Below are 9,755 nucleotides of genomic sequence, written 5' to 3'. Positions count from 1 at the left end.
GTCCGTAGTATTAACATAGTACGTCCGTTGTATTAACATAGTATTCCCGCTATATTAACATAGTACGTCCGTTGTATTAACTTAGTACGTCCGTTGTATTAACATAGTACGTCCGCTGTATTAACATAGTACGTCCGTTGTATTAACATAGTACGTCGGTTGTAGTAACATAGTACGTCCGTTGTATTAACATAGTACGTCCGTTGTATTAACATAGTACGCCCTTTGTAATAACATAGTACGTCCGTTGTAATAACATAGTACGTCCATTGTATTAACATAGAACGTCCGTTGTATTAACATAGTACGCCCTTTGTATTAACATAGTACGTCCGTTGTATTAACATAGTACGTCCGTTGTATTAATACAGTATTCCCGCTATATTAACATAGTACGTCCGTTGTATTAACATAGTATTCCCGCTATATTAACATAGTACGTCCGTTGTATTAACATAGTACGTCCGTTGTATTAATATAGTATTCCCGCTATATTAACATAGTACGTCCGTTGTATTAACATAGTACGTCCGTTGTAACAACATAGTACGCCCATGGTAATAACATAGTATGTCCGTTGTATTAATATAGTACGTCCGTAGTATTAACATAGTACGTCCGTTGTATTAACATAATACGTCCGTTGTATTAATATATTACGTCTATTGTATTAACATAATAGGTCCGTTGTATTAACGTAGTACACCCATTGTATCAACATAGTACGTCCATTGTATTAACGTAGTACACCCATTGTATCAACATAATACGTCCATTGTATTAATATAGTACGTCCATTGTATTAACATAGTACGTCCGTTGTATTAACATAATACGTCCATTGTATTAATATAGTACGTCCATTGTATTAACATAGTACGTCCGTTGTATTAACATAATACGTCCATTGTATTAATATGGTCTTTATTTATAATAGAAGGCCATCGGCCCATATTATCTACATACATTATTTATATTTGAAAATAAAATTACAATTTTTAAACAATTGACAATACTTGTAGCTCTTTTCGCAATTTCATTGCGTGAAAAGTAAAGGCTCCCAGTCTTTGAAGAAGATCTGTATTTTTTGTACCCATTAATTTGTAATATTTACTGACTGTTGGGGGATTAAAAAAGTTAGCAGGAATATATTTTATTCTTAAATTAACAAAAAAGGAACAAATAAGTAAAAAAATGGTATTCATTTTCAATGTTGTTACTGTTACAAAGCAAGCAAATGCGTTCACTCCTATCTACATTATTTTTTCTATCTGTCTCAATACGAAGATAGTGGCATGAACAGCGGAGTCGAGCTAACATTTGAACATGAGAATGTACTTTCACACAAAATAAATACTTTTCAGGTTCCAAAGAAAATTTAAATTCCCTATAAAATGTCAGTTACTCTAAAGTACATATCTGGCTGAACCAATCAGTATATAAAACTTGTTTATTTTTTTTCTTAAAAATGCCCAAAAACACATTTACGTTATTGACAGTTCGTGATTCCCAAACATCATCTAAATTACATAAAAATAATATTTTTTTTAACATGACTAACCCAGGTTAACCTGGATCTAAGATTGGATATTTCAATATTATATAACATAAGGTAGCATTTCTTTGGGTAACGGGTTTCTGGCATTTTTAATAATTTTGTCCAATACCTAATGCATTTTAATGCTGTGTGAAAATAAATAGGAAATCTGCCACACTCACCCAATACTGCAACATTTGGAGCATTGCAGGAGATACCCAAAAAATAACGACAGGCTAGAGATTGTACACGTTCCAAACATAAAATGATTTTCAAATCCCCATACCTCGGAACCATAAGTTAATATTGGTAACACCATAGTGTCAAACATTTTAAAAAATACATCAAAGGATAGCATACCTGTAATTTTTGTAACCCTGGTAATATTGAAAATGCCTTCTTTGCCTGTTGTGATAATATTTTTGTTGCTTCAGACCAAGAAAGTCGGTTTGAAAAAATAACACCTAATTATTTATAATATGGCACCACTTCCATTTCTCATTTTTTGAAAGTTTACCCCCAGCTTTGAATACAATCACTTTAGTTTTAGATAAATTTACAATTAGTTTTCACTTATTACAATAAGAACTCAATGTGTTAAAGTGTCGCTGTAAGCCAATGACAGTGTCATAAAATAAAGCGACATCATCTGCAAAAAAGCAAGCGCACGCACGACTTGACATCTTTGTACATAGCATAAAGCATTTTGAATATTTTACCTGTAACACCACCCCTCAGCAGAATATACCACAATCGTTGGCGTTCAACCGTGTCAAAGGCCTTGGAAAAATCGACAAATGCACAGTAAAATTTTCCACGTTTTTTAGACAGATATTTTTGAATAACGCACTGTAAAATGAAGATACTATCAACAGTTGAATAACCACCACAAAAACCAGCCTGTGATTCGTCAATTTTTCCGAAGGCCTCCGACCAGAACCCGAGACGTCGGTTTAGAATAGACGTGAACATTTTGCTAAATATACTTAGTAGAGATATTCCCCTGTAATTATCGGGTCTCTTTAGTGAACCGTTTTTGTGAAGTGGTACAATGATAGCCCTTGACCACTGCTGAGGAAAAATACTTAAATCAAATAATCTGTTAAATAGCACAATTAAGTACGGCAAAAGATAATCTATATTCGATTTAAAAAATTCCCCTAGTAATCCATCCGGTCCGGGTAATTTGCCATATTTTAACTTGCGAACCGCTACTATAATTTCTTCACCCAATATCGGACTATTTAAAAACTCACAGTTTGCTTCCGACTCTACTCCAAAAGAAATATCAACACTGTTAATTAAATTTAAAAACTCGTCAGAAGGAGGGAAATCATCCTGTCCTGGTGAATCACAGGGAGTAAATAATTTACTAAAATAATCAAACCACTCATCAGGTTGGATAGAGTTAATACTAACAGGTATGGACGATAAACGTCGCAAAATGCTCCAGAACTTTTTTGAATCTTTCAATCCCAATTCGAATTCAGTCCTTTTTTCACAGAAAAAGGCACGTTTTTTCTCTCTACACACAAGTTTGAAATTTCTTTTCGCGGCTTTATACAAATTAAGCGAATCAATGCTACTATCAACTCGGAAATTTCTCAACAATTTATACTTCCCATACTTCAAAGCTTTACACTCATCACGGTTGTCAAACCAAGATGGCTGACTAGGATACTGTGATACGTTTTCGGGTGCCCGTCGACCCATTCCACACAAATCAGCTGTCCTCGTAAAGATATTACTCAGATTAACAACAAAATTAAAAATGTCATAATTAGGGTCGGAAATAAAGCTGTCAAGACCTTTGTCAACTAAACTAGATTTGAGTTTGTGAGAAAAAACGCGTTCTTTACGTGACCAAACGTAACGTTTTAAAACTAATTCATTTGTTTCATTCTGAGTGGTAGTTACATTTGGTACACTGGCATTTAATGAAAAAAACAAGGGAAGGTGATCGGATTCCGTACGAATACCAACTGCAAAAGTGGACAATATTGTAAACAAAATAGAGGACAGAATAGTATTATCAACCACGCTGGCACCCGAATTGGCGATGCAAGTGAATTCCCCGTGTTTGGCATCCTCGCCAAAGCGGCCATTTATAATATGCAAGTTAAACGTACAACACAGGGAAAGTAGAGACCTCCCGAAACTATTTACTGTTTTGTCTTTTGAAACCCGTGTTAACGCAAAATCATCTTTGTCATAAAGGAAATCGGAATCAAGCATATATTTCGTATCATCATCTATTATATAATCAGGTAATTCGCCTGTTCGAGAATTCAGGTCACCAGTAATTATAATGTAAACATCGTTCAATTTAGTTAGAATGTCTACAAGTTCATTTTCTAAAAGTTCTATGCCATTTGACGAAGAAAGACTATAATAGATGACTGAATACTGTGGGGCAATATAAATGCTACAAAAGAGAACATCTTTATCTAACTCAAAAATAATTCTATCAAACAAAAGAAATATACAATCATGTAAAGCAGAATTTAAGCGTTTGACATACCTGGGTAGATGGTTACGCACTATAGTGCAGACACCCCCAGCGTATCTACCACGTGTAGTGTTACGTTTACGGGATGTACTGTAAACTGTAAATCCTGGGAAATGTTGGTCAAACTGATCATCATTTTCTGCCCATGTTTCAATAAAAGATACTACATCAAATTTTTTAAAATTTAAAGAACTAATTTTGTTATTCAAACCTTGAACATTCCAAGTTTAAAAACTTACTATGTTTGGGCCAAGGCCACACCCCTAGTTTGTTATGTTTGTCCTGGCGTTTTCTTTTGTGCGTTTCTGTAGCCGTGTTTCTGGACCTTGTAACTCTGTTGTTTTCTTTGTACTATTCATTTCTATCTTCTTATCTATTACAACCAATTTTACCTTGCTTCTTATAATCCGTAACGGTTTTACGTTGTCGCTTTGTAAGGTCGTTGCCAATGTCGATACCAACCTCCTTAAGGTAGAGATGCAGGTTTGTGGGCACTTGGGAATGATTTTTTTTTGTTTTTTGCTTTTTATTATCCAGACAGTCTTGGCTATAGACTGTTAAAATTTTGTGTAATTGTGAATAGCGGAACATACTCAAAAAACGATTTTAAAATATAGATAACAGGTGCAAACATTCTCTCTTTTGAATGCTCAGCAAAATTTAGCAAGGCTGTACATAAATAGTAAAAAAGAAACATGGTGAAAAGAAGAAATGACGGAATCTCCATATTATGCACTATATTTAACTTTTTACAAAATGACAATACATTTAAATTTGGAACTGTTACAGCCATTTTAATTATGAGCATTAGCAAACTTCTTACTGAGTGGATTGTTATGCAAATTAGCAATTATCTCAGCTTTTTTTTAGTGCACATCTCAGAACTTTAAAGAAAAATAGCTCCTAGACGCTTTGACCTTTTGTTTTGAAATTTTCACAAATGATTGACAATGTGTTTATCTTCAAAACGCCGTCGAGGCATTGTATTTGGTTGAACAGTGTTACAACAATCGTACAGACAACTAGCCTGGGCGTTAATTTATGCATAAACTTGAAGTATTTGGGCTGCTGCCCTGCAAAATTTACAACTGGTAGACAGTTTTCAAGACGGCACTTTCTTCATAGTAAACAGATGTACCGGTAAACCAATTTTGACAGGAAACAGAAGCATGGTTTAGAAGCTATTTTTTTTAAATCACTTTTGACCAAAAAAGCTCATTTTTGTGCATATTTAAAACTACAGTGTCCATAAAAATAAAATACCAACAAAATTTTTAAATTCATACAATAAGCTTTCCGAAAATATATAGTTTTGTGGACAAGGGAGGTCATCTAGGTTTCCTTATTAACTAATTAAAATACCTGTCAGGTAAACTGCATCTCTACCTTAAGTTCCGATCTGGCCGCCAACGCAATCATTTTATCGTCCCAGTGGTGAAACTTCACGATAACAGGACGCGCACTATTTGTTCTACTACCTGGTGCTCGATGTGCTCTAACTATATCACGAGGTACCCACTGCTTTTTGTTCACATGCTTATTCAAAATACGCAATACTTGCTCCTTGCATTGGTCAAACGATTCATCCGGTATAGTATGTCCATTGTATTAACATAGTACGTCCATTGTAGTAACATAGTACGTCCGTTGTATTAACATAGTATTCCCGCTATATTAACATAGTACGTCCGTTGTATTAACATAGTACGTCCATTGTATTAACATAGTACGTCCGTTGTATTAACATAGTATGTCCGTTGTATTAACATAATACGTCCATTGTATTAATATAGTATGTCCATTGTATTAACATAGTACGTCCATTGTATTAACATAGTACGTCCATTGTATTAATATAGTATGTCCGTTGTATTAACATAGTACGTCCATTGTATTAACATAGTACGTCCGTTGTATTAACATAGTATGTCCGTTGTATTAACATAGTATGTCCGTTGTATTAACATAATACGTCCATTGTATTAATATAGTATGTCCGTTGTATTAACATCATACGTCCATTGTATTAATATAGTACGTCCATTGTATTAATATAGTATGTCTGTTGTATTAACATAGTATGTCCGTTGTATTAACTTAGTATTAAACTCATAGTTGCTGTCGACATAGGAAGTAAAGTAAGCAAATAACACCGAATAAACGGCAAGGTAAAGACTATGTCTAATAATAGTAAACACGTACTGCGTGCGTGACTCGAACCGGCGCTCGCGTACGGCACCTAATCGCCTAGCTTCACGCCACTACACGTCTTCCCCTCGGCCACCGGGCATCCCCAAAAAGGATGCTTAATAACCGAGCTTATTACGTGCAGAGAACATGAAACCCGTCCACGCGATACGCGCCACACAGCGTGGCCAGAATGCGGCAAAGGCCTTCAGATCTGGCTGTAGTAGGATGGTGAAAGTAATGGTACAGCATTTGTAACAGTGAATTAGTACTGAGAAATAATTTTAAACTCATAGTTGCTGTCGACATAGGAAGTAAAGTAAGCAAATAACACCGATTATATTATACCAGTATATTGATGGCGTTAATCCATTGATTTGATTGGTCCAAACACAAAATTTGCATATGCAATCCATGGTATATTGGCTGATAATGCACGGCTAAACCAAGTGGCCCTGGAACATGAATTGACTACAGGTTTAATACGGAAATACATAAAACCAGTATTATTTGATTTTTAGGGAAATATAGTGCTTGAATTTTAGAAGAATATTAAAAAAAATATTGAATTAAAAACATCTGAAAAGTTATATAACTATAATATTGCTTTTTGTTAATGGTGGGATCCAAGTTGTGAGCGTCGGTCGTTGGGTGATTGTCGTTCGCCACACAAACCTAAACCACCGTCCCTTAACACCGTGAGGTGCCTACACGAACGCCAGAACGCTATGTTCTCAGTGTTGTTACTTTGAGATGGATTGCGAACTTCCAACAAAGAAAACATGATCTTTAAGTACAAGATATAATTGAGGGATTTAATGACATAAAAATGAAAAAAAAAAAAATATGAGTCACAGGCAAAAATGTATGCCACCGGTCCGGCAGCGGCAGCTGACAAAATTGCAGTGCACCCGGGTAATAGCCATCTGTTTCAAAAAACACGGGACAACGCAGGATTCGACGACGATATATGGTATGCCTAGAACCTAATGGAGTCAACTAGTTTTACACAACTACAGCCTAGAATCTACAATAATCCATGTATTATCCTCACCTAATGCCTAGAACCTAATGGAGTCAACTAGTTTTACACAACTACAGCCTAGAATCTTCAGGAATCCATGTATTATCCTCACCTAATGCCTAGAACCTAATGGAGTCAACTAGTTTTACACAACTACAGCCTAGAATCTACAGGAATCCATGTATTATCCACACCTAATGCCTAGAACCTAATGAAGTCCACTAATTTTACACAACTATAGCCTAGAATCTACAGGAATCCATGTATTATCCACACCTAATGCCTAGAACCTAATGGAGTCAACTAGTTTTACACAACTACAGCCTAGAATCTAGAGGAATCCATGTATTATCCACACCTAATGCCTAGAACCTAATGAAGTCCACTAATTTTACACAACTATAGCCTAGAATCTACAGGAATCCATGTATTATCCTCACCTAATGCCTAGAACCTAATGAAGTCCACTAATTTTACACAACTATAGCCTAGAATCTACAGGAATTCATGTAATTTCCTCACCTAATGCCTATAACCTAATGAAGTCCACTAATTTTACACAACTATAGCCTAGAATCTACAGGAATCCATGTATTATCCTCACCTAATGCCTAGAACCTAATGAAGTCCACTAATTTTACACAACTACAGCCTAGAATCTACAGGAATTCATGTATTATCTACACCTAATGCCTAGAACCTAATGAAGTCCACTAGTTTTACACAACTATAGCCTAGAATCTACATGAATCCATGTATTATCCACACCTAATGCCTAGAACCTAATGAAGTCAACTAATTTTACACAACTATAGCCTAGAATCTTCAGGAATCCACTCATTATCCACACCTAATGCCGAGAACCTAATGGAGTCAACTATTTTTACACAACTACAGGAATCCATGTATTATCCACACCTAATGCCTAGAACCCAATGAAGTCCACTAATTTTACACAACTATAGCCTAGAATCTACAGGAATCCATGTATTATCCACACCTAATGCCTAGAACCTAATGGAGTCAACTAATTTTACACAACTAAAGCCTAGAATCTACAGCAATCCATGTATTATCCACACCTAATGCATATAACCTAATGAAGTCAAATAATTTTACACAACTATAGCCTAGAATCTTCAGGAATCCACTCATTATCCACACCTAATGCATAGAACCTAATGGAGTCAACTAATTTTACACAACTACAGGAATCCATGTATTATCCTCACCTAATGCCTAGAACCTAACGGATTCAACTAATTTTACACAACTACAGCCTAGAATCTACAGGAATCCATGTATTATCCACACCTATTGCCTAGAACCTAATGGATTCAACTAATTTTACACAACTATAGCCTAGAATCTACAGGAATCCATGTATTATCCACACCTACTGCCTAGAACCTAATGGATTCAACTAATTTTACACAACTACAGCCTAGAATCTACAGGAATCCATGTATTATCCACACCTAATGCCTAGAACCTAATGAAGTCCACTAATTTTACACAACTATAGCCTAGAATCTACAGGAATCCATGTATTATCCACACCTAATGCCTAGAACCTAATGGAGTCAACTAGTTTTACACAACTACAGCCTAGAATCTACAGGAATCCATGTATTATCCACACCTAATGCCTAGAACCTAATGAAGTCCACTAATTTTACACAACTATAGCCTAGAATCTACAGGAATCCATGTATTATCCTCACCTAATGCCTAGAACCTAATGAAGTCCACTAATTTTACACAACTATAGCCTAGAATCTACAGGAATTCATGTATTATCCTCACCTAATGCCTAGAACCTAATGAAGTACACTAATTTTACACAACTATAGCCTAGAATCTACAGGAATCCATGTATTATCCTCACCTAATGCCTAGAACCTAATGAAGTCCACTAATTTTACACAACTACAGCCTAGAATCTACAGGAATCCATGTATTATCCACACCTATTGCCTAGAACCTAATGGATTCAACTAATTTTACACAACTATAGCCTAGAATCTACAGGAATCCATGTATTATCCACACCTATTGCCTAGAACCTAATGGATTCAACTAATTTTACACAACTATAGCCTAGAATCTACAGGAATCCATGTATTATCCACACCTAATGCCTAGAACCTAATGAAGTCAACTAATTTTACACAACTACAGGAATCCATGTATTATCCACACCTAATGCCTAGAACCCAATGAAGTCCACTAATTTTACACAACTATAGCCTAGAATCTACAGGAATCCATGTATTATCCACACCTAATGCCTAGAACCTAATGGAGTCAACTAATTTTACACAACTAAAGCCTAGAATCTACAGCAATCCAAGTATTATCCACACCTAATGCCTAGAACCTAATGAAGTCAACTAATTTTACACAACTATAGCCTGGAATCTTCAGGAATCCACTCATTATCCACACCTAATGCCTAGAACCTAATGGAGTCAACTAATTTTACACAACTACAGGAA

The sequence above is a fragment of the Saccoglossus kowalevskii genome, chromosome 5 (genome assembly GCF_978046115.1).
Source record: "Saccoglossus kowalevskii chromosome 5, keSacKowa6.1, whole genome shotgun sequence".
Taxonomy (NCBI): domain Eukaryota; kingdom Metazoa; phylum Hemichordata; class Enteropneusta; family Harrimaniidae; genus Saccoglossus; species Saccoglossus kowalevskii.
The sequence above is the reverse complement of the archived record's forward strand: the minus strand, read 5'-3'. Positions refer to the sequence as shown.